The 26,073-nt window shown below is 44.7% G+C and overlaps 1 protein-coding gene across 4 annotated transcripts in view; it reads right to left on the bottom strand.

Moving 5' to 3' along the window:
• Window positions 1-26,073, bottom strand: part of HIVEP3 (HIVEP zinc finger 3) — a 529,666-nt gene that overhangs the window by 156,595 nt on the left and 346,998 nt on the right. For 3 of the 4 annotated variants that reach the window (XM_090056875.1, XM_090056873.1, XM_090056874.1), the window contains one exon: window positions 8,716-8,806. The exons of the other annotated variant lie outside the window; for it this stretch is intronic. The gene's annotated coding sequence lies outside the window, so the exon portion shown is untranslated. The remainder of the gene's footprint in view (window positions 1-8,715; window positions 8,807-26,073) is intronic. 4 annotated transcript variants of the gene reach the window in all.

Genomic DNA, 26,073 nt, shown 5'->3' with positions numbered 1-26,073 from the left:
TCAGTCCTAGGATTTGTTTTGTTCATTTTCTTCATCAACGACCTGGAAGATGGGATGGAGTGAACATTCAGCAAGTCTGCAGAGGACACCAAGCTGTGGGGGTAATAGATACACTGGAAGGTAGGACTAGGATTCAGGGTGACTTAGACAAAACGGAGGATTGGGCCAAAAGAAATCTCATCAGGTTCAACAAGAACAAGTGCGAAGTCCCACACTTAGGACAGAACAATCCCATGTACCAGTACAGGCTGGGGGCTGACTGGCTGGGCAGCAGCTCTGCAGAAAAGGACCTGGGGGTTACAGATTGAATGTCAGCTGTTCCTGAAACAGGGGGTCAGACCACTTGCAAGTCTTAGGTCATCAACCCCACAAAAATTCAGTTATAAACAGTGAATTCAGACCCAGAAGTGGGGTTGCTGCAAAAAAAGATATATTAGTAGCAGTATGTCTTACAAAACTGTGAAACTTCCAGTCACTGTCACTGAGATGACAATACTCTACAATAGACATAAAAGACCGACAGCAACTGATTGCTATTATACTAGTCCAGTACGGACACTGGAGATACCATGGCTTCTTTAATTCCATTCCTCCCCAGTTTCCCTGTTTTCTCTCACTCTCAACCCTCTTACGACATACTGGGCAGTTGCAGATATCTAAATACATGGTCTTTGCACCCTGTTTCCTGTATTTTTTCCACGGTGACCAAATTCTGCATCTGAGCTCCACTATTGGTGGTTTCTGTGGGGCTAATGGAAAACTGCATAACCAGGACTGAGGGCAGAGAGCAGGCTTCTCTGCAGGGTCCTCCACCTGCTTGAAACTCCCTCCCTGTGGGGCTGAAATAGATGTCCAGACTGTGCTTTTTGCAACGAAGTGTAAAACAGACTTGGACAGCCCTGGCACAATACTATCACTTACAAGCATACCAAGTAGGGACAACTTAGTTGTATAGGACTGAACTGTAAATTTAGCCATGTACATGAGATTGATGCTGTTACGTGAGGTGCCACAGAATTGCACTGGGTGACTTTTACACCTTAAGACTGCATAAGTGTGACTTACGTATCTTAGCAGTAAAACAGAATTGTGCCCAGAAAGTCTGATGTCGTGCTCTCTTCTCCTAACACCTGGGGGAAAAGGCTGATGATACTAACAATTAACCTACCTAGTATATGCTTAGCCATTCACCTAAGTTTTGTTTTGTTTTTTTTTGCCAGGCCTTACAAGGAAAGTTCAATTTCTTTTTATGAATCATATTAAGAAAAAAGTCCTAATTTTAAAAAAAATGATGTCATGATACAAATGTGTGTGGGAACTTATTTTAAGAAGCAGCTTTAAATAGTGCATTTGTTCCCTTGCTAAAAACATTGCTTCTCTATTTTGGTAAAAGGATGACATCAAACAATGACACTCATGAGGAGAAGTACTTGGTATTCTGTGCTGGGACTCCAACACAGGTGAGCAAGGGGGACAAAACCTGGCTGGAAAAGCAAAGGAAGGAAACCTGCAATTGGTGTTAACACTTCATTCCCAATGTAATGAGATATCAAGCTTCATAGAGAGGAGGAGGAAGGAGAAGGGGTGAGAGAGACAGATGTTTTGGGAAATAATAAGCACTTCCCACTAAAATGTGCAAGGGAAAACCTGTGTGCAACTTTGAGAAAAGAACTTCAAGGTACATGACAGTCATCACTGAATGGGAGATGAATGTTCATGAAGAATAGACATGTGATTTAAAATCCCAGTTGATGCTGGGAAACTAGTCCTTTATGCAGAGGATTTTGATTCGTGCAGCAGTGCTGTACTTTGCCATACCCATAAGGTTACTAAAAGAAAAAAGAAAATAAAAAAACAGATATAGATGCTAGTACATTCACTTACAAACCCATGCACACACACAGTCAACATGATGGAAGTGTTCTGTGTTCTTTATTTTGAACTGATTTCTAATCCATTCAAGTTACAAGTGCATGATAGCCCGCATATTTTTTTTTTTTTTTTAAGATATCTACTGAAAACTAGTCAAGGCTAAGGGCCTCATAAAATCTCTCCTTCAGGGTTACCAAATGAAGATAAACCAAGACAATTATTTTTCAATGATAATTATACTGACAACCAACTTGATGTGTTTTTACATAATTGAAATGTTTTTGTCAGGCTCTGAACAATGACCAGGTTCAAATTTAGGGATTAACACCAAGCATAGTAAAAAAGGTTGGGTGACAGTAAAAAGTAGGCAGATTTATACAAAAAAAAAAAAATCTTGGGTGGGCAACCTTGTTTGACTGAAGAAATTATGTTACACCATGCTTTCCAAAATCCAGGAGTCCTCTGTTCACCCTATACTCAGATACCCCCAAATGCACCTCATACTGCAGTGCTACCCCTCCCCCAGCCCATCTCCCAGCCTTACCCCTCCCATCCTAGCCCTCCCTGCTTTGGCTCAGACCTCCCAAAGAAGGACTACAGTGTGCCTCCCTGCAACAGTAATGTTACAGGCAGGTGACAGGATGCAGAGGCAGCAGCGCATAGCCGGGGTAAGGAATCTACAACAACTCTGGTGGGCTACCAAGCCCCGAGAGAATGCACCCTGAAGAGTGCTGTGCTTCTATTCAGGCACCATGTAGCACTGCTCTGCTCTCTCTGTCTGTCCATCAAGCTCTTGGTTGCTTACTTTTTCGGTTTTTGGTTTGTTTGTTTGTTTGTTTGTTTTACAAGCAGCTCCATCTTTTTTTTTACTGACTTTACAGAAGGGTATTTTTAGCTCTAGGGGGTTTTTTTTGTTTTTTTTTTAAATTTATGGACAGCTAGCAACCCTGATACTATGTGGCAGGGGTATATGTATTCAGTTTGGTGACAACTGTATGCTTTGCCCTGCCAGTAAAGCTATTCACCTGAAAATTGAGGAGGGAAATGCTCGAGACCAATTTTACAATATAGAATAGAGGGAGGCACTAGGCATCTCTACACGTGCAGTTAATGCCCCCCCTTCCCCACACATACACACACATCTGAACGTGCACCTGTCAGAAGCAAACTGGCTCCCATTGGAAGTGCTTCAGTCTACGGCTGCTCCTGCCCTGGTCTACCCCCCTGCAGCAGCCAGGAGGAGCTCCAGGCTCTGCCAGGTGCCAGCCCCAGTCTGGCAGGAAGCATAGGGGCTGGTCCTGATCTCCCTAGGGTAGGGGAAGAGCTGATGTGTCCCAATCTCCACATGGCTGGCAGGCAGTATCCTGCAAGGCTAGGACACCTCTCCCTGCCACCTGTGGCCCCCTGCTGCCTAGGCTGACTAGGAGCAATCTCCATTAGCATTAGTTTAATGCACTGATTTCTAGTACCTGTATTTACAGGGACTAGAAAATGGTGCATTAAACTAATCTACTGCACAGTAATTGCTGCACACATGTAGATGGTGATGCTTCACATTGGATTATAGTTTCATAGTTGGTAGGGTCGGAAGGGACTTGAGCAGATCATCAAGTCTGACCCGCTGCCATGGCAGGAAAGAGTACTGGGGTCAAACAACCCCAGAAAGGTGTTCCCCTAGCCTCCTCTTAAAGACCCTCAGGGTAGGAGCCAGCACCACTTCTCTGGGAAGTTGGTTCCAGATCCTAGCCACCCTGACCGTGAAGTAGAGCCTCTTGATGTCTAGCCTGAATCTACCCCCTGTCAGCTTGTGACCATTATTTCTAGTCACTCCTGGTAGTGCTTGGGGGAACAGGGACTCCCCCAATACCTGCTGAACCCCGCTGACTAGTTTGCAAACGGCCACTGGATCCCCCCTCAGCCTTCTCTTGTGGAGGCTGAACAGGTTCAGGTCCCGTAGCCTCTCCTCATAGGGCCTGCCGTGCTGACCCCGATCATGTGGGTGGCCCTTTTCTGGACTCTCTCCATGTTGTCCACATCCCTCCTGAAGTGTGGCACCCAGAACTGGATGCAGTACTCCAATTGTGGCCTGATCAGTGTCACACGGGGGGGAGGATCACCTCCTTGGACCTGCTTGAGATACATCTATGGATGCACAACAAGGTGCCGTTTCCCTTCCTGACCACGTCCCCACACTGTCGGCCCATGTTCATTTTGGCATCAATAATGACTCCAAGATCCTTCTCTGCCTCTGCACTGATGAGAAGGGAGTTCCCCAGCCTGTAGGTATGATGCTGGTTCTTCCTCCCCAGGTGCATCACCTTGCACTTGACAGTGTTGAATCCCATCCTATTCTTCCCCACCCACCCCTGTAACCTGTCTAGGTCTGATTGAAGCCTATTCCTCCCTTCTAGCGTGCCCACTTCCCCCCACATGTGCCCACCTTTGTAACCTGTCTAGTTCTGATTGCAACCTATTCCTCCCTTCTAGTGTGCCCACATCCCCCCACATCTCAGTGTCATCAGCAAATTTGAACAGGGTGCTTTTTACCCTCTTGTCCAAGTCGCAGATGAAGATGTTGAATAGCGCAGGCCCGAGGACTGAGCCCTGGGGAGCCCCACTCCCCAAATCCCTCCAGGTCGAATAAGACCCGTCCACCACCACTCTCTGGGTGCGGCCCTCCTGCCAGCTGGCAACCCAATTGACTGTGTGGGTGTCGACACCAGAGTCCCCTAGTTTTTTAATACTAATGGGGTGAGAGGCAGTGCCGAAGGCCTTCCTAAAGTCCAGAAAGACTACGTCCACTGCTATACCTGCGTCTAAGGATTTTGTGACCTGGTCACAGAAGGCCACCAGATTGGTCTGACAGGACCTGCCTCTAATGAACCCATGTAGATTAGATTAGTCTAATACACAATAAAGCATCTCATGTAGACACACCCACTGACTTCTAACAGGAAAATTCAAAGGACTATATCTCAGTGGGTGCATCTACATCTGCAATTCATTCACAGTAGGATTACTGCACAGTAGAATAAAGTACCATAGGATGTGGCAGGGAGCACATCTACATGTGTGCTCTATGAGGTGCAGGTTTCCACCCAACAGGAGCAGCCCACTCCAGGGCTGCTCCTGTCCTGCTCTGCCCCCCTGCACAATACAGTGACAGCTCCTGGCTGCTCTATGTGCCAGTCTCAGGGCTGGCAGAGGGCATGGAGGCCAGTCTTAATGTACATGGGGCCAGATGACATCTGCCTCTGCAGCCAGCACAACTCTTCTGGCACAGGGCCAGGAGAGAGCTTCACCTGCAGCCAGGGCATCTCTCTCAGCCCTGTACAAACTGGGAGCCACCCAGTGTAAATAGACTGGAAGACAGCTGCACCTGCAACTGGCACAACTCCCCCCGTCCCCTCCCCCCCGCCACACACACACAGCTGGCACAGCTTCCCCTGCATCAGGGCTTAGCCAGAGAGCAGTAGGCCCTGATGCCTGGGCTGACTAGAAGCAAAATTGCTCCTGATCAGCATCTACATATGCGCTACTGTGCATTACCTAATGCACTCTCTATCTAGTACCTGTATGTGTTGTTATTAGCAAACAGTGCATTGTATTAATTTAATGTGCAGTAAATCTAGCACACAATTAAATAGTTAAACTTTACCATGCCTTAGATCAGTCTAATGCATAGTAAAGCATCTTGCATGGATGTGCCCAGCAATATCAGCATTATGCAGTACTGTGAAGCCAGGTTAAGGGAGGAAAACCTAATTATTAAATAGGCAAAGAGTCACAGTAAGCTTGACAAACGACCAGGAAAAAGACTTTGAAGAGGGCAGTTCACTACTTCACAAGGCTGTTGCCAGTTGTTTTATGGCACCAAAGATTCAAAGCAAATTCCTACTGGTCAGCATCTACACATGAGCTACTGTGCAGTAAATAATGTGCCATTAATCTAGTACCTGTATTTGTTGGTACTAGCAAATGGCACATTAGCCTAATTTACTGTGTAGTAAGTCCCAATGCACGTGTAGATGCTGACACTTTACTGTGCATTAAATTAGTCTAATGCACAACAAAGCATCTCATGTAGATTCACCCCCTGAAGGTGATATAGCCTAATATCTGTTAGTAGGACAAAGCTAAGACTGATGACTAAAAATGAGGCCTGTTTGAAAGGATTAGTATATGTGCAGTTGACACATCTGCACTCGGTGGTGAGGAATAGATTTGTAGGCACAGAAAATACGAGAGAAATGTAGAATTAAGGGTTATCACTGATTGTAATAGCAAATGCTGTATATTTCATATTGAAACTAAAATCAGTCAATTATGTAAAACAAGATACAATTATTACTAAAATGGTAAAGATTTTAAACAAAATTTTTTAGCCAGTATAACTTTGTTCTACATAAGTACAGTCAGATAGAGACTTCATCACAATTAATCTGATTAGTACTAATGCACAGGTAAAGGCTCTTTACTGGTAAAAACACTTTCCTTTGCCACCCCTAGAAGAATTCCCAGCATGCAGACTTCCAAGCTGTTTGATACCTCCTCTCTAAAGAGCCCAGCTAGGGAGCCCACATAATCCAATTATGCCTGGAAGTGAATTTTAACAACTCTTTAATTTCTATATGCTAAATCCATGTAAAAAAGGCAATGAATAAATACAAAATCATTTAAAGTTAAGTACTCCCTGGAAGGAAGCTTGTAACCTCTTTCCTCTTGCCACCCTGCCTTCATGTAGTTGGATTCCTTCCAACTACTGATATCTGCGCTTTGATTGCATGGACTCCGATTGATTAGCAAGCTTCTGTAATGTTAGGGAGCTCTATCTATGAGACAGAACCAAGAGGTCTTGGTTTTATGCCAAAATTTCTTTCTGCTTCACTTTTAAGCGTTAGGAAGGATCTGCCTTTTTCTCTCTCTAAGTGGGGGTATGGTACTCTTGACCGCAGGAAACTTACCTAAGATCAAATTTCCAGAAATGGTGGATTTCAGCTGGGATTAATTTTATATATTTAGGTGCACTTATTTCTTTTTTAAAACTCTGCTAACATTATGCCTTCCATGAGAGAGAAGCAGGAAACTGTTTGCTGTGTTCACCTGCAGTTGATTAATTTTGGGCTCACTCTGCAGTTTGGTTATTATTCCTTATTTTTTTAAGCACTGACTGTTACACAGAAAAAAATTGAGGCAGTGTACAGTATTTTGTGTCTCTGTGGCCAGTATTTGGCCCCCGCCCCACTGCATCATGAAGTAGAAACTTGACCCACAAAGCTTTGTTTATCAAACCCCATGGAAAATCATTAATCTTGAAAAATTACATCCTTCAGCCTCTGCCAAAATGAACTTGCATGATGCTCTGCTGACATTCAGAAACGTGTCTGAGCCAAGAAAAAGACACAAATCTTCTCAAAATGAAATGGATGATGAATATTCACTGCAAAGCCCCACCCAATCAAACACCTTCCCACCATCACTCAAAACCACCATTGCATTTTACAGCCTACAAAAGACACTGCATTTGGCTTAGCCCCAAATACCAAGATTCACTAATAAACCCGGAAGGGAAGTTTCTGACTTTTTTTTTTTTTTTTAAAGCGAGGAAAATCGAAACAAATAACCAATGCTTTGCTGGTTTCTCCAAAAAGGCACTATTGCTATCCACTTAAATGCCCAGCTTTATGCAGATTTCATATTTTCACTGATTGTTTAGATCAGGGCTATCAAAGATCCAAGTCATGAAGCCATGTCATCTAGCCCATGGGGCTCTTGATGGGGCCTGAAATTCAGGGGCAGGGTGAGTGTGAACAAAGCCCAGTGCTGAAATCCATGGTATGTAGTGCACTGGGGATCCATTTTCATGGTGGCGGGGCATACAACAGTTGTATTAATCCCTGTGGCTCCCTGAGCTAATATAACACTGTTCGTTTCACCATTGCAGCTGCTTGTCCCACTGCCAGAAGTGGGTCCAGATCTAGTTTGTCTGGATCCAGTCTGTAGAAAGCCCTACAGCCTGGATCCAGCCTGGGGGCCAAGCCCTAGTCCAGTCTTGCCTGCCTGAAACACAATGCTGGCTTAAAAAGACCAGCGATTTTGACAACACCTAGATTTTCTGACAATTAGTAAATATCTCTATTAATGACACCATCTTGAAGTCTCAACAGAAGCCATGTCACCACTATGCTAGGTACTTAGTAAGAGACAGAAAAACTTACATTTTAACAGACAAGACAGAAGATGGAAGTATTACTGTAGCAAGGATATATATGGGATCTGAAGGCCTGGGAAATTAACTTGCCAAGACCATACAGAGAACCTGTGGAGGAACTCGAGAGTGAAACAAGATTGCCCAAGCCACGAGCTAATGCTGTACCCTCAAGACAATCCTTCTACCCACAAGGACAAAACCACTGCTCTGAAGAATGAAATATCCACAGGGTGGAGGTGTAAGTGGAACATTAGAGCACATTTCACTTCCGTGGAATGCAGCAGTATGTACAAAAGGATAGCAATCTCATTTTATTTTTAAACAAATTTGCCTTCCTACACCGCATACAAAATATTCCCTTGTTATCTCTAGGTGAGAGATTGGAATGTAAATGATCAGAGAACTAATTTCTCATTAAAAGTAACAAATAACGATGTACAGAATAACGATGGGGCTAGAGGGCGTGAGTTTGTCTCTAGTCACAGTAAATGTGGGAAGTTTGATGGCTCATGAGTGAGTATAAATATTTTTAGCATTTTGCCTGCGTATAAAAATAAATATAAAATAATGTACTCTTCCAATTGGCCCTCTTGTTGACAGCCTCAGCAGAGAGGCCTTAATTGGCTCCTTACCTGGTCTGGCAACAAGCACCTCAGCTTCCTCCCAGCGGTCACTTGTCAACTGGATATAGCTTTCCCACTAAACCAGACAAGCCTCTCTTTCCTGAATAAAACAAGCAAACAAACAAACAAAAAAAAAATCAATCTCAAGTCTGTGTAACCTTCTTCCCAAATTCCGGGACACTGGAAGGGGCTTCCTTCCTCTATCCTTCCTGGGAAAGCCTAACCATAAGCTAGCGTCCACTCCAAATCTCAAGCTCACACTGCTAGTGTTGTCCCAGATTCTACCTAGTGTCAAAAACTAGTGGTAATTCAGTCCCAGGACAGTCAATACAGATGCTTTCATCTAAATTAAAGTTGCACTTAAAAAGGGAAGAGAAAATAAAACATACGCTATTTCAGAAGAGTATGTCACTGTGCCCCATCACAATGCTAGATAATGCCTGCACTGGTTAATCAGGGCATGTCAGTTCATGCTAGGAAGTGCTGCCATGAACATGTGTCCTGACTACTATCCCCTACACCGTAAGTGCTGAATGCCTTTTTTAAAAAAAAAGTTATACAATCACATGCTTGTATGTGCCCAGGTGCACCCACTGTCGCTCTACAGGAGGCAATGTGACATATTAGATGGAGTGTATTTTCATGACAGTACACTTGGCACCATCTGACAGTGCATATTGGGTTCATCTTTCCAAGCATACACTGGCTATCCCAATGCCAGCTACTCCTTCCCTGCTGTAGGACAAACCCCTACAGTTCACAAACAACTGCTCAGCCTCTCAAAAGACACTTCTAATCAGAAAGCAACCACTAGATACCAACAAAATAAAAGCTGTAAATACTGAATCTATGATTCTTAAAAAGCAAAAGAAAACAGGACTAGATAGACCTCCTGTGCCACTGAGTCCAGCCCCCATCTGATCACCTTTCCTTTCATGCTATCTTGGACACCCTGGGATCTCAATCCTTATATTGTTTTATTTAGGGATCATCCCACGAAATAATAGGTAAGTTTTTACTCATAAATCACACCAGCCTCACATGAAAGGCATCTGACCCACCTGAGATTTGAACCAGGAACTTCAGATAAAAAAGCAGCACCTAAAAGACTAGAGATACAGGAGCTGTTCTCTTTTTTTTCCCTAGAAGACTGTAACGCCTTCCATCTTTTGGCAATGATACTATGAAAGGAGTCTGAACATCAAATAAAAATATGTAACAGGGCAAGCCTATCTCAGATGAGCCAGGGAGATGGCCTAGCCTCCTGAAACCTTACACTTCTTCTCCCATAATAGATTAGCATTTGCAGCTACTCTCAGCAGCTCACTGTACTGGCCGAGTGTTCTTCGGGAACTTGGAACAGAGATTTTTGAATACCTCTAGTTTTAGAAATAACATCCAAAGGGAGCATGTGCATGGTGATGCTCGTGGCCAAAAAGCAGGGACAGAACCAAGCAGGTGCAGCAGTGCAGACAGACTCCCTCTTCCACCATTGCTGCTGCTGTTCCTGGCTGGTCTGAGAATGGGTAGAGCCCCAGAACCACTTCTGTCTTGCTTCAGCCACAGGCTGCTGCTGTGCAGGGTGCCAGGCTTGGCAGGGGTTTCTCCTTCCAGCAGCTGCTTCCTGCCCTCCCCTCCTCCCACAGGTATCCCACACTGGCTGGGAGCAGGCCCTGGAAGGAGAAATCTACACACCACCACTGCTGTCTTCACTGATGCAGGCCTGAGGGGAGCTGCAGAACCACTCCTGACCTGGTCCTGACCCGTGCTGAGGGGAGCAGCTCTTGGGCTCCACTGGGGATAGTGGCAGCAGTGTGCAGGTTCTTCCTTTCAGCACCTGCTCCCAACCAGAGGGGAACACCGCAGGGGAGCTGAGCATGGAGTGGGTGCTTGAAGGAGGATGTTGCATGCCACCACCACACCTCCAGCCAAGCCTGGCTCCCCAGCTGGAGCAGATCAGGAATGACTCTGTTTCCTCCCTCCCTCCCACTCAGCCGGTGACAGCAGCAGCGGTGTCGGCAGGGAGCAGGCCCCCCTCTTCGTGCACCTGCTCCCTGATGTCCTGCACCAGCTTGGGGACTCCAGCCACATTTCATCCCATCCCTCCTGGTGCTTCACCACCACTCCTTAGCAAATCCTGGATCCATCCATATCAACAGAAGAGAAGAGCTGTTATAATAAAACAGCATTCACTTTGTTGTGCTGCCTTTACCAAACAGGGCTTTTTAATTCTAATTTTATTGTCTTCATTCATTTGATTTATCTTCCAAGTGACAAGCAGTATCCTATGCACTGCTAGAAGCTCCACAGGTTAAAGAGACCCCTCACAAATCCAAGATGCCGGCTGTGGTGTGACAAATGAGATTTTGGGCCTGATGCTGATAACTTTACCCAAGGTACAAGATTCCCATTGATTTTAGTCAGAATTTAGCTGCACCAAGAATACAGGCTGTCTTGGAAACAATTCCACTAATGATATAAATGAAAGCAAGTAATAGAGACATTTACCTGGCTCAATACATGAAACAGGAGATGAGACTGCTACCTTTGCATGTGATCAATGCCACTGGCAAATTGCTGCCAGAGTGCAGAGAGAGGTAATGATTATATTGGTGCAGACCATCCTAAAGCAATACCAATGTGGCAAAACCTTTCCAAACAGCTCTGCTTCCTTCATGGTTAAAGTTGCAGATATTTAATTCACTTATATTGCTACAGGAATGTGCAGACATAGCAGTCACATCCTAACAGTTGCTGTGCTCTCTCAAAAGGCAACTCCCCTGTTCCTTTTAAAAAGGTTAAAAGCTACATCTGGTCAGCCTCAGACTATGTAGCAGAGACAGAACAAATACATGTTGTCAGTCCTGGCAAAGTGGCATTGTTAATGATACAGTAATTTTTTTTGAAAAATTACTAACAATTAAAACTGGAAATTATAAAGCAGTACTAACTGATGTTTCATTTTGTTTTTGCAATTTGCTGCCTGCTTATACTTCATTCAATTTGGGACTATCACCATAATATTCCTGCCATACCCTTGGACAAATCAGCACAAGTCAAGAAGTCCCAGTGAAAGCAGATCAGAAAGATTCCAAGTTTCTTTCAACAGAAAACTTTGAAACTGTTTGTGAAAAGGGGTCAGTTTCAACAAGTCTCTCAATTTGAAAAATAGTTTTATAAAGGCTGACATTACAGAAGTGACTTGTTTTGATATCTTCCAAATGGGGGGGAAAAAATCCTTTTCAAATTGAAAAATATCTTTTTTACTCAAACTCAAGATAAGGTTTTCTTTCCCATTTAACATAAGGACAAATGCCACTCGTCTTGGAGGACATAAAAAACTGGACAAGAAAGAGCAAACCCATACAGCGCATCCAGACAAGCATACACATAAGGTTTGTAGCACCACAGACCCATCTGCAGTACCGCGAATTGCACTTGCCACACGTTGCACATGCTGCACATGCAGGTGTTTACCACTACTAATTTGCAGCACAGTGGGTTTTTTGACACCCATTGAATTTCTGCCAGAAAAAAGTGGCATGGTGCATGTGACAGCAGCATGTGCCACCCAAAACCAGAGCCAGCCAGGCTCAACATGCCTGGATTGCCACGGCTGGAGCCCCAGGAGGCAATCAAAACCCCAGGTGAGGCTGCTGGAGCCAGCACAGGTACTGGCCGCAGCCTCAGCTACCCCACCTGGGGCAACTTGCCACATACCAGAGCACATGTGGAGGGGCATTCCCCAGGGGCAAGTAGCAACAGCACAAAGGGTAACAGCACTGCCATTTGTCCCCGGGAACATGTTCCTGCTCATCTAGACATGCCCTTTTGGTCTTTGGCAGCAGTTGCTAACCCTTGGTAAAGACAGGGGATCCCACTAAGCTAATGTGCCACCAAATCATGCAGTGGAGCAGTGGCTCTCAGCCAGGATGTTGGGGCACTGAGTGGTGCCACCAGATCCTCTGAAAAGTGCCTCAAGCTGGGAGAAGATAAGCAGGTAAGTGCAGGCTCAGGCTTGTCCCTGCCTGGATGATTTCCCCCCTCCCCACTGTCCAACCACTCGGCAAGGAGGTAAGCCATGTAATATATAAATTATTTTGTGAATTGAGTGGAATCCAATTACAGTCTAAAAAGGTTGAGAATTACTGCTGTAGAGGTTTGCCTAAGAAGGAAAAAAAACACTTTCCACTCATACATATGCTATTTCATCCTACTGACAGAAGGGAACTGGAAAGGAAAAAGCCATCCTGAACATAATTATATCAGTACATCTAGGGTTATGGAAAAAAAGCATTTAATGAACCTAAAACAAGAATATTAATATATTATAAAGTAGCAAGAACATAACAGATGCATCCAGATGAGCACACATGTGCAGTATGCGGCGCCACAGTCCTGTCTGCACACTGCTAATTTGCAGTGGGGTTGACACTGGGAGATCCCAGCATCAACCCCCTCCCCCCCCCCCGCACCTTAGAAAATCAGGGCAGCACGCAGGACAGCAGCGTGCACTGCCCAAAACTGGAGCCTGGCCAGCTGGAGCCACACACACTCCAACTGCTGGCCAGGCTCCGTGCTTTGGATTGCTGCGGCTACAGCCCCTGGAGGCCCTCAGGACCCCGGCTAAGGCTGCTGGGCCAGCACAGTTGCTGGCCTTACCCCATTTGGGGCAACATGCCATGCACCAGAGTGCATGTGCACAGTCATTTCCTGGGAACAAGCACCAGTGGCATATATTGTGCCACTGCTGTTTGTCCCCAAGGAAATGCACGTTCCTGCTCATGGGGACATGCCCAACATCTTCAGAGCTCTTTTCCCCTCTCTCTTTAGTATATCAGATACATATTCCAGCATATTTTTTGTGCAATTTCTGACTGGCTTTATAGTTTGATTAAAAAATGAATCAGAACTCATTAACATCAGTATCAAGATTAAAACCAAGTCTAACCAAGATTCTGTTGCCTTGTATGGAATTATACTAAACTCTACATAATGAATGAGGACTAAAACTAGCATATGGCTCCAAGAGATTGACTGTACTGGGTTAGGAGGCTCAAAAATAAGTCCTGCTCTCAAAAGCAGAGTTTGACATTTACTACCAGTCCTATCCCCCTGTAGTACCTAAACAACCTGTGTAAACTGGTTCTCAGTTTTAGACAAGCCAATTAAAAGTCTGTCATCATCCAGCTACATATTTTTTTAAATTCCAAGAAGGGAAACAAGCTGCAAAAAAAGCTTAAAACGCTTTGGTCTGTGGCAAGTGAGGTATATTTTTAAGAAGCAATATTTCAATCCACAGAAACATCTAAAGAGAAAAAATAAGCGTGAAAAAGCATGGAACTCTAATACTAGAAGTAGAACTGAGAGGGAAATTTATCTCCTTTCTCTTTCACACATAAATCACTGTCCTTATCAGTCTTGAAATTCCTAGGCATTTGCTCACAATTTTGAAACTAATAATTATCAAGTACGTATTTTTTCTGTATGGCTAAGAAGAGTGGGACTCTATCTTTCTCATCCTCTGGGAATTTGCTTAGCAGGCTCCTGCAAGCTCTTGTCAAGTTTCTCAGTAAACGGAGAGGTTTACAGTTCTGTTAATCATCCTATGGGGTGAGGGGGGGTAACTGGCATCTCCTAGAGCAGAAACTCTGAGTCCTTCCAGCCTGGCAGAAATCCATAAATCTGACTCTTTAGTCTAGACTACATAGGAAATAACTGCAGTGTAACAAATAAGGACCCTGTCTGAGGTCCCTCAGAAAAGCAGTAATCCCATTTAAGTGTTCACCCACCAACAAATTTTACATGCTCTTTTAAAATGGCAAAATTGAAATGCAATGTGTAGCACGTTTGGGTGGAAATAAGTGATAGAATCCATGAAAGGGGTAGTTAGTAGGCCTGTGTGAGTAGGCAGCTATTCGATCCGGCTTTGGATCCGGCCGCTTTGGATGCCACTGATCTGATCCGCAGCTCCAGAACGGGTTTCCACTTCGATCTGGGAACTCACTGAGTTGGTGGTTATGCCCTCTTCTGGAAGGGAAACCAGTTTCCTTGTTCTCTGAGCTGCCGACCTCCCGCTCACGGGGTCTCGCTCAGTGGAGCGATATCAATAGTGTGTCACCTGAGCTCCTGAGCCACAGCTGCAGTGTGGTGGTCTGTGCAGTCACTAGTAGGATTACCCATGAGGGTTCTGATGTTCCAGGTCCCAAACCTGGTAGTGTGTTTCCATTGATTTTGACCACAGTAAAAGTGACCCATTGGGTGCAGTTATCCAGTCAGGAAAAAGATAAGCAGATTATGTTTTGATAAGCAAAGTGAGCCCTGAAGAGGGTTTCTTAGTCACAGTTACCATTGCCAAATCAAACTTCTACCTCATCTAAGTGCTAAATGACCTTTTTAGGACTGCTGCTTTCATGCCAGGTCATGACTAAGAGCTTCCAGGATATTACAATCCTGCTCCCGTCGTCACTAGCTAGTCGTCAAAGGGCTTGAAAAATGTGCTGGAAACGCCACTTTCATGAAAGATTCCTGCGTGTGATTTCTTTTGCCTTGGGGAAGCCACTGCACATCAGCTTCTATATAGCTCTTGACAGAACAGGACCCTGATCCAATGGCAAGAAGGCCAAGACAACCGGAGATCCTGTTCCGCTGCAGCCTTTGTCCACTTTTGCAACTGTTGAGATTCTAACATCTTTTTCTGCCAGGTCCACTGTTGAGGGCATATGACCCATGGCTGGGGGCTGAATAGGCTTATTATAATAGTAACTTGTACTCACCATGCCATAACACCATCAAAAGATATATGTGGCTTTCCAGGAGGGAAAGCATTGCCATCTATTACCCCCACCATATCCTGGTGGTGCTAGCACTGTTTGGCCCACGAGTGCTTATTCTTCATAATTACCCCTGCTTATTCTGCTGTTAACCTTCCTTGGAGGTCATTCCACTCTCCACCACCTGTGGATATGTTGGATAGCAATACAGCTCTGACACCTGAAGGGGGTTCCAAAGAAGATGGAGCTAAACACTTCTCAGTGGTGGCAAATAACATAACAAGGAGCAATGATCTCAAATTGCAGCATGAAAAGTTTAAGTTAGATATTATGAAAAACTCTCCCATCAGGAGGGTAGTGAAGCACTGGAACAGGCTACATTGTGGAATCTCCATCTTTAGAGGTTTTTAAGACCTGGGTAGACAAACCCTTGGTTGAGATGATCTAGTTGGAGATGGTCCTGCTTTAAGCAGGGGGTTGGACTAGATGACTTCCTGGGGTCCCTTCCAACCCTAATTTTCTATGATTCTATGAATCTCCAGCATCTGCCTTCATTATCTGTTTTCAGTAGCATCCATAATATTCTAGAAGGATTTTAAACATACAAGAAAAGGCGATCCTCACCCTAAAAAGGTCACTAAGAATAGATGGACAGATAGGTTAACAAAGCTTAGGAAAAGGGAGTGTCTTATGTAATTTAGTCGTCTTTTTTGCTTAGGAAAAGGGAGTGTCTTATGTAATTTAGTCGTCTTTTTTACTCTGCTTCAGACAAATTAAAAGTATCCTTCTGAATCAGAAGGAACAGGGGCAAGGATATCTTATGAATCTGGATGTGTACTCCACTGGACATAAAAATCCATTTAGTTGCAATCTAATTATTGAAAGAGAAGTCTTAAAAAGGGAGAATAACCCTTGTTGAGCCTTAGCCCCTGTTGCTGAAGAACTAAGAGTATTGTTAAGACAGTCATTTAAATTGTACAGTAAAAAGGTCATTAACCAGATGCACTGAGTAGTTTATTAGCCTAAAATATTTTACTTACCTTCCTAGTAGTCCCATCTGGAAGATTTCAGCCTGCATACTAAGAAATCTTCCATACTGAAAGTGACCATGAGAAAGCTAACAAGAGACTTCCTGTCACACTAGCAATATGACTGAAGAGATCACAAATTTTACAAACTACTGGAAAATGCTGTACATTAAGCACTTGGAATACAGACGGCCTACTCTTTTATTTTCATAGGTAATTGAACTAGAAATATGTGGAATGACCTCACCCATGCAGCCTGTGCCGCTAACATTTGCAAGACTGCTTCTTACCATTTTTCTCATTAACGCCTTACATACTTGAACATCTATAGTACTTCCTCCCTGTGAAAGTCTAGTCTAATGCTCACTTACCAGAAATGTTTCCTAAACTGAAAACTGTATTCCCTCTGGGCATATCTACACGTGCAATTAATGTGCATGAATAAACTCTGGAGTTTATTGCTCCAGAAATTTTTGGTCCCAGGTGCACCATTGGTATGTGCATCTTGGGGGGGGGGGTGCGGGAACCACTCTGGAGCACTGTGTTTATTTGTATGCAACACACGGAGCCCGGTCAGAACAGCCTTAGCTAGCAGGAGACCCAAGGGGTTAACCCGCCAACCAAGGGCTGCTCCAACACACCTCCAGCTGCTGTAGAGTGGGTGGTGGGGACACAAAGGTGTTTCAATGTGGGGGCTTCCTGCTGGCTAGCCCCACACTGAAGCACCCTTGTGCCCCAGTCAGCCCCATCACCATCTACACGTGCATTGCAGTGCATGAACCAATACTGCCATAGTACTTGTATTTAACTAGACTACCCTGTGGCAGCATTTGTCTACTGTGACCTAATAAGGTAACACATGTAGACAGTGCTGTTTTACTGAAGAGCTAATTAGTCAGCTCTGCAATAAATGTCTTGTGTAGATGCACCCTCCTGGTCCTAGTTTAGTATGCTGAGCATAAATCTCTTAATTTGTTTGGCCTAAAAACAAGTTTTGTCACAATTAATAGTCTGATAACTCAAACTCCTGACTGGTGAATAAATTTGACAATTTATTGAAGTATTGAATGTATGGAAGTAAATGAAAGCCACACTTCAAAACTGAATATCATGATCTATCACAATTTCCTGACTCTCTTTTCAAAGCAACCTCAGATGTTAGCAATTACTATGCCAGGCACATTCCTTAAGTTTTTTTTACCTGAAGAACTGCAAAAAAAAATGTATTGTTCAAATAAATCATTAGGAAATTACCAAAAGGTTTAAATTTAAACCATGACAAGGAACCATCAGACAATTTGTACAGAGCACAGTTGTTATTTGTATGCACCAGAGTAAAGCAGTAATTCCCTTAAGCACAGAGAAATTCTGCTGCGCTTTTGCTGGATGACACACAAAGGAACCACAAATGCACACCCTGAAGTAGACAAATAGCTGATGCAAACAGAAAACAATGCAGAAAAGGAAGTTATTCTGTAGGGCAATTACTTTGTTCTTTCAGGGGTGTTTTTGGTACCTCTTTCCATAGAACGTTTTCACTCCTGTTATTTAAATTAAACTTAACGTGCATTTCTGTCTCAAGCCTATGAAGCTATTCAGCAAGTGCTCTGCTGAAAATCAGTACAATGAAAATAACACCGTGTTCAGTTCCAGGTGTCTGGTACCAGAAACACTGCACCAAATTAAGAGAAACAGAGTCAGTGAGTTTAATTTATGAGGGTATATGGAAAGAGCTAAAAACATGCAGAGTAACTTCACTAAATAATGACTATTAGAGGCTGGCTAATTGTCTACAAATATCTGAAGAGTGAAGGCACTAAGCAGAAAGAAGAAATATCCCAGGCTACCTATTGCAGATATATCTAGGTCTAATGGGGTAATACTGAGTAAAGCAAAATGGTGGCTGAATATCAGGAAAAACCTTAACAAAGGTTGTAGCAGGTGGTTGCAGCCCCATCATTTGAGACTATACTAGACAATGCACTACATACTGTGTAATGGCAAACTCTCCTTTTGTGAGGCAGGAACATTTCAATGGCACTCTCTTCAATTTCTAGCATCTGTAATCACAATCCTAAAGACTATCAGAAAAACCCCTCCCAAGGAAGGTTTATCATTTGGATCAGAACTGGAATCTGTGAATATTCAAAGTCTCTCTGTCACTCTGTGCCCACAAGCCTTGCCCACATGCCCACAGGTGGCTGAAAGTTAAGGAAACTTTCATTTTTTGAACAGCAAACAAAAGGGTGCAAAGCATAGAAAATATACTTCCTGTGTGAGATTTACCATCTACCTTAAAATACACTAGAGGGGTTATATTTTACATGCGTCAAAATTCTTGTGGAAAAATGACTCATAGGAGGACAGCAAGCATGCCTCTCTATAAAATACTGAACATAATTGGCCTGTCTGCTACAGACTGAAAAAATATAAAAAACAAGCTAATTGAACCAATGTTTTTCTCTTGATTCGGAAAGTCACTGTTGGCTATTTAGTGATCAGATGTCAACAATGTAGTTCAGGTACTACATTTAATTCTCTGCAAATTATTACGTGGTATTTCATTCTATTTTTATCGTGGTGATTCCCATCAATTCCCTCCCATCATTGGGCTGAGCAGAACAATGTGTATTTTGAGCAAACAGAGCTTATCAAGCTAAAGCTACAACTTTTAAAAGGAAGAGAAAAACAAATAGCAAAATATTTAATTATTTTAAAACAATGCTCAAGATTTTGGCTGTGTGGGCCAGATGAATGGCATGGAGCCTATCTGTGAGTCCAGACTGGGCCACATGCTGACACCTTCACCCCAGGATTGGGCCCTGGGACCCTATGTCACCCCTGCCTGGCACTGCATGCCAGGATTGGGCCCCAAAGTCCTACAACACTCCCTCCCAGTCCTGCATGCCAGGATTGGGCTCTGGGCCCTGCACTGCTCCCACCTGGCCCCCCGTGTGCCAGCATCAGGCCCTGAGCTGCTCGGTACACATAATCTAGAGCATAGAGTCATGGCCTACAGGGTTCCCCCCAGACTTGAGGGGAGCTCTGTGCTCCAGATGACACAGCACTGGGGACCAGATCTGGTCCACAGGCCAAGGATTGAGCACCCTGGATTAAAATGTTATCCGTCTACAGTTGGTCTCGTGTATTTACCATGCCATTGACAGAAATAGGCCTAAAACTAGACCCAAAGTCTGAAATTAACTTTGGGGCCTTTTTGAGTTACAGCTCTGACTTTTTCAGCCCAGACTTATCTTAACCTAATATACAGCCCTCTTAGGAGCGGAGTGGAGGAGTAGAGTGAAAATTCCAAAAAGGCATCAGCCCCATTCCTTGGGAACAACATTTTAAATGGACAACATATTTCTCTTGGAGTGCCTTGTCTACTAGTAAAACAGACTTTTTTTTTTTGCAAATGATGCCAACCTTCAATTTTAAATCAATCAGGGCTCATGGTAGAGGTGATGTCTTTTATTACACCAAGAAAATATGTCTTTAATTGCAAGCTTTCGGCCAAACACCCTCCATCAGGCATCGGAGAAAAGATTGTAAAAGTTCGCCTGGGTCGAAGTGAAAGTTCCATGTTAAATGTCCCTTTTATCCAAGGGAAGATTGATCATCAGCATTTGTCACTATTACTGCTGTCCTTCACATCTAATTCCTTTTTTCCATACTTTGGAAAGCTCTGTGTAAAAGATGAGCAAACATCATTTTTTCCCAATGTACAGGTGGCAAAATGCTGGGGAAGTGATTTACTCAAAATCACCCAATGAACTAGGATTATAAAGGCAGATCACTGTACCCCAGACCATTTCCCCAATTGCCAGGCCAGACATGACTCTAAAGGTGTTTCATATGTTCACAGAATTTGAGGCCAAGAAGGTCCATTTTACTATCTAGTCTGACATTCTGAACACTGCAGGCCATTTAATTTCACAAAGCTACCCCACCACACCAAACCTGGCAACCTTTTTGTGAAACCAAAGCATTTCAAGGTTTAGAAAACTAAACCACTACATGTGCTAGTCAGAAGAGACTAAACAGCTGTTAATCCCCAAGGCATCCACAGTGGTAGGGAATTTATTAGGTGAAAAATGTCCCAAGAACTAGAGAAACCCCAAGTATCAGAGCCTGAATCTGAGGAATTGGGAACACTTGAAACAACCAAGGAGTTCACTGGGCATTGCAGATGCTCATAGCCATCTGATCATGGCCAGAGCTAAGATTTAAAAAGTTAACAATCAGAATCCTCCAAACAGCCCTTGATATAGGCCAGCAAATGGCCATTCCTTTATCTGAGTGTTGATGCTTCCTTTCCCAGCACAACCAAGTACTCTAGGAAATCACAGGAAACAAAACCAGTGATGGACTCCAAATTAAAAGCTCAATAAATAATTAAATGCCACAGGTCAGTGCATTGCATGAATATGTCAATCCTATTTTCCGCCCTCCTGTTAATCAGAGGAGGCTCTGTTTCAATGGTGGATGAAGTGATTGTGTAAGACTCATATTTCATACTACTGCCTTGGTGCCTGTATTGGGTGCTATGTAAATCAATAATAATAAATCATTTGTAGCACACTGTAAAGACATTAAGAGTGTTAAGCAAACAGAATGTCTCCAGAGATCTGAAAACAAAATAAAAGGCTGGTCTGAGTAACTTATTAAAGCATTTATTAAAATGCATACTTGCAAAACATCAAATATGTATAACACAGATGAAACCTCCTTTCCTCTTTCCGGTATTAGCCTCTCCACAGTTTCCAGTAAAAAAAAGCACTCTCAAGCACCATATAGAAAATACACACTACAAGCAAAGCAACCCAGCTTATCTGACTATTGTAACTCTTTGTCTTCCCCTGCCTATATGCTTCCTTCCCTTTGATCTCCATCTCTGATTGCAATCTCTGTTTTTATTTCTCTGTACAGCCCCTCATACTCTCTAGATTCTACACAGATCATAACTAGCAAATAAATGGTAAGGATAGCAAAGAGCAGTAAGTAGGCTATGAACAACCTTGTCCTATATCTAGTAGGGCTGTACAAAGCTTTGGTTCCTGATTTGATTCGGCAGAGATTTGGCCCAATTTGGTGGCCAAATCTCCAAATCTGAATCTAATCAGATGACCCTTTAATCTCTCCAAATTGAATCTGAACCTTCCAAATTGATTCAGAGAGATTTGGAAAGATTTGGTGATTTGGACAGAGACAAAGCTTTAAATGTTTTTTCTACATACCACTAGGCAGCAGGGGCTCGTGAATGCTGTGATGCTGGGGTGCATGGAGCATCTTACAGGAGCGTGGGGGACTCCCCAGCGTGCTTGGCAGCAGACCCAGAAGTGGACCAGAAGCACTTCCAGTCCACTTCCAGGTTCACCACTGAGCACGCGGGGACCCCACCATGGTCTTGTGGGACATTCCATCTGTCCGAGCATCACAGCATTCACAAGCTGCGCCTGATACTTCGAGGTATGTAGAAAAAACATTTAAAGCTGTGTCTATGTCCCAATTCCTGATTGTCCAAATCAGCATCAAATCTTCAGACCTGGATTCAGCTGAATCGAATCGGGGACAGTGATATGAATCAGCAAACTGAATCACTGTCCATTTGGGCTGAATCCAAATCCATTTCACACACCCCTAGGTTCATAGATGTAGGGTCAGAAGGGACCTTGTAAATCTTCCAGTCCGAACCCCTGTCCTGGGCAGGAGAGAAAACTGGGCCCAAATGACCCCAGTCAGGTAAACGTCGAGTCTCTTCTTAAAGACTTGCAGGGTAGGAGCCATCACCACTTCCATTGGAAGTTGGTTCCAGATCCTAGCCGTCCCGACTGTGAAGTAGTGGCTTCTAATGTCTAGTCTAAACCTACTCTCTAGCAACTTACGGCTGTCATTCCTCGTTACTCCAGGAGGTGGTCGGAGGAACAAGGTCTCTCCCAAACCCCACTGGTCCCCCCTATTAAGTCTATAGATGGCCACCAGGTCCCCCCCTCAGCCTTCTCTTGTGCAGGCTGAACAAGTTAAGGTCCCATAGCCTCCCCTCATAGGGTCTGCCCTGCTGTCCCCAGATCATGTGAGTGACCTCCTCTGGACCCTCTCAATGTTGTCCACATCACTCCTGAAGTGCAGGGCCCAGAACTGGACGCAGCACGCTGACTGCGGCCTGACCAGCGTTGCATAGAGGAGGAGGATCACCTCCTTGGACCTGTCTGAGATGCATCTGTGGATGCACAACAAGGTGCAGTTGGCCTTACTGACCGTGTTCTCACGTTGTCGGCCCATGTTCATCTTGGAGTCAATAATGACTCCAAGATCACTTTCTGCCACGGTGCTTTCGAGAAAGAAGTTCCCCAGCCTGTAGGTATGCTGCTGGTTCCCAGCACTTGTCTGTATTGAATCCCATCCTATTTTTATTTGCCCACCCCGGTAACCTGTCCAGGTCCTGCTGTAATCTGTCCTTCCCTTCTAGCGTGCCCACCTCAGCCCAAATCTTGGTGTTATCTGCAAATTTAAACCGGCTGCTCTTCACCCCATCGTCCAAGTCACTAATAAAGCAATTGAACAGTGTGAGCCAAAGAACCAAGCTCTGGGGGACCCCACTGCCCATTTCCCTCCAGGTCGAAAATGACTCATCCACCACCACTCTGAGTATGACCCCTCTGCCAATTTGCAATCCATCTGACTGTGTAGGCATCAATGCCACAGGCACCTAGCTTTTTAATGAGAATGGAGTGGGAGACAGTGTAAAAGGCCTTCCTGAAGTCCAGAAAGACTACATCCACTGTGACACCTGCATCCAGTGATTTTGTGACGTGATCATAGAAGGCAAACAGGTTGGTCTGACCTGCCTCTAATGAAACTGTGCTGGTTGTCCTTGAGCATCATCCCCACTGCTGGCCCATCACAGATGTGCTCCTTGATAATCTTCTCAAATTGCTTCCCCAGGATTGAAGTAAGACTAACGGGCCTATAGTTGCCTGGGCCCTCCCTCTTCCCTTTTTTAAAGATGGGAACCACATTGGCCTCCTTCCAGGTGTCCAGCACCTGGCCAGAGCACCACAAGTGCTCGTAAAGCCATGCCAGGAGCCCCACGATAACCCCTGCCAATTCTCTCAACACCCTGGGGTGAAGAGCATCTGGACCTGCTGATGTGAACACATCCAGCACCTCCAGAAGTTCTCTAACCCGGTCTTCCCTGACCCTAGGCTTGGCAGAGTTTCTCCCAAGTCCCTCATGAATCTCGGTAGGGGAGTCCTGGTCCCTGCACAATAAAATAGGGGTGAAGAAATTGTTAAAGAGGTTTGCTTTCTCCTCTGGTGCGACCACCAGATTGCCAAGCATATCCTGCAGGGGCCCCACATTACCCGGGGCCTTCTTCATTCTCCCTATGTATTTAAAAAGGACTTTTTGTTATCCTTGATGCTAGCCCTAGTTCCATATCTACCTTAGCTTTCCGAACAGCCCCCGCCCAGAGACCCGAGCGGTGGAGATATACTCTTCTTCGGTGATAGCCACTCCCTTCCACTGGGTGTACGCCTCCTTTTTGGCAATCAGGCATTCATGAATGCCCTTGGTGAGCCAGGGGGGCTTTTGGGCGCTCTTGCCCCCTTTGCATCTTGTTGTCACCCCTTGGGCTCTGAGTATCATCTCCTTAAGAAACAACCACTCATCTTGGGCACCCAGTTCCCCTACTCTCCCAGAACCCTAGTGCCTCTCCCACTAATCTTCTCAGCTCATTGAAGTTGGCCCTCTTAAAGTCTACGGCTACTGCCTTGCTCCAGGCCCTTGACACCCTGCACTAGATGGCAAATTCCAGCAAGTGATGATCACTATCACCCAGGTGGTCGAGGACCTGGAGTCCCCTCACCAGCCTAATATCTAGCCACTAGGAGTTTCTTGTGCCTTCCTCTGATACCTCTGTTCTTTCACAGAATCTGATGAAGAAAGCTGTGGGTCACAAAAATTAATTCATCTCCAATTCAGTTAGTCTATAATGTGTGCCTCTACCTTGCCTTCTGTCTGATACCTCTGAAAAGTGGTCATTGCCGGAGATGGGATACTAACCTAGAGGAATCCCTGGTCTGATCCAGCCTCTCACTTTCTTCCTATGCTCTTAAAAAAAAGATAGAATATAACCAACCTCTAGGCTGGTCCTTGGCAACTGCATGACAGGGCATAACAATATCACAAAATAGATTAAGGCAGGACGAAAAGATAGATACCACCTTTACACAGGAGGAATTACAGAAATCATCTTGCTCAGACTATTTGAACCAGGGCTAATATCTGGCACTTGTGAGAAGTATCAGGGTTCATCAACACTGTAGTGGCCCCAAGTAAGCGGGTGAGACCACTGTTTTATGTTATTTCTGTAAAACAGGTTTTGAAGTTCCTTGGAACGCTTCCTGATTTGAAAATGGAATCCTGCCAGCTTTATCACTAGAAAGAAGCTGAGCTACCAGTTACACCAGAGGTAGCCAACCTGTGGCAAGTGGCACGGGTAGCTGGTGTGTGGCACGTGGCAAACTGGGCAGAGAGTGGAAAGCAGAGCAGCAGTCTGAGCAAGGTAAGGGGCATCAGAATGGCACATGGGGATGCTATGGCTTAATTTGAGGCACGTCTGCCAAAGAAGTTGGCCCCCATTGAGTTACACTCTGTACTGAAGGTGTCAGCAGTGCTTATTGTTACTTGTGATACCCCTGCTGTTCTGATGAGAAAAGCCACCAGCACAGCATGCCATGGGTATTTCTCCTGACATAGACATTGTGAAAAAGAAGCAGGAGTGCCCAGCAGAGACACTGACTGTGATAGGAGCCAGCAGACCACACCCATCAGGAATCAACAGAAGCAGCAGAATGAATAGCCAGCCTGCTTTGAACTTTTGGCATGTGAATTTGCAAGAAACTAGCTTTCGGGTTAAATAAACCAGATACTAGCGTATACAACTGCACATCCAGTTTAGATCCCGGTCCTCCTTTCTATATGGTTATTGATTAAAAAGCATTATACAAGTTGCAAAACCCTGGCCACAGAGGAAAGCTTATGCATGTATGCCATCCATGAGTGAGTCTGTCCAGAGCTAAGATGGAGACAATAATCTTCTCTATGTCAAGACTCAGGAGCAACAACACTGTCATGAATGACGCATGCTCCTGGCGGCTGGGGGTGGGGGTGCAGAAGGAGGGAGTGTGGCAGGCGTAAGTGGGAGCTCCTGCAGATGCCACCAGCGCTGGCGGGGGGGGTCGGCAACCACCCATAGAGGCCACTGGCAGTGTTAGCAGCAGGGAGGAAGGGGGTGGGAAGCAGCGACTGCCCGCAGGTGCCACTGGCAGTGTTGGCGGCACCTTTTTGTAGGGGGTGGACCGCTATGCTCAGAAGGTGCATGTGCACCTGCGTGCACCCCCTACACATCACCCCTGGACAGAGTCATTCTTTTACTATGCAAGCATAGGCAGAGGGAGAAAAAATTATTTGGGAGGGCTGAGCCCAGAGGGCACCCTGATCTGTGCACGGGGCAGAGGCGGCTGCAGCTGTGTGCTGTGCTTTGCATCCCACTGGAGCTGTCC

Source organism: Crocodylus siamensis, chromosome 7 (genome assembly GCF_052110815.1).
Source record: "Crocodylus siamensis isolate JL-2025a chromosome 7, ASM5211081v1, whole genome shotgun sequence".
Classification (NCBI taxonomy): Eukaryota; Metazoa; Chordata; order Crocodylia; family Crocodylidae; genus Crocodylus; species Crocodylus siamensis.
Note: the sequence above shows the minus strand (reverse complement) of the source record. Positions and strands in the feature narration are given on the sequence as shown.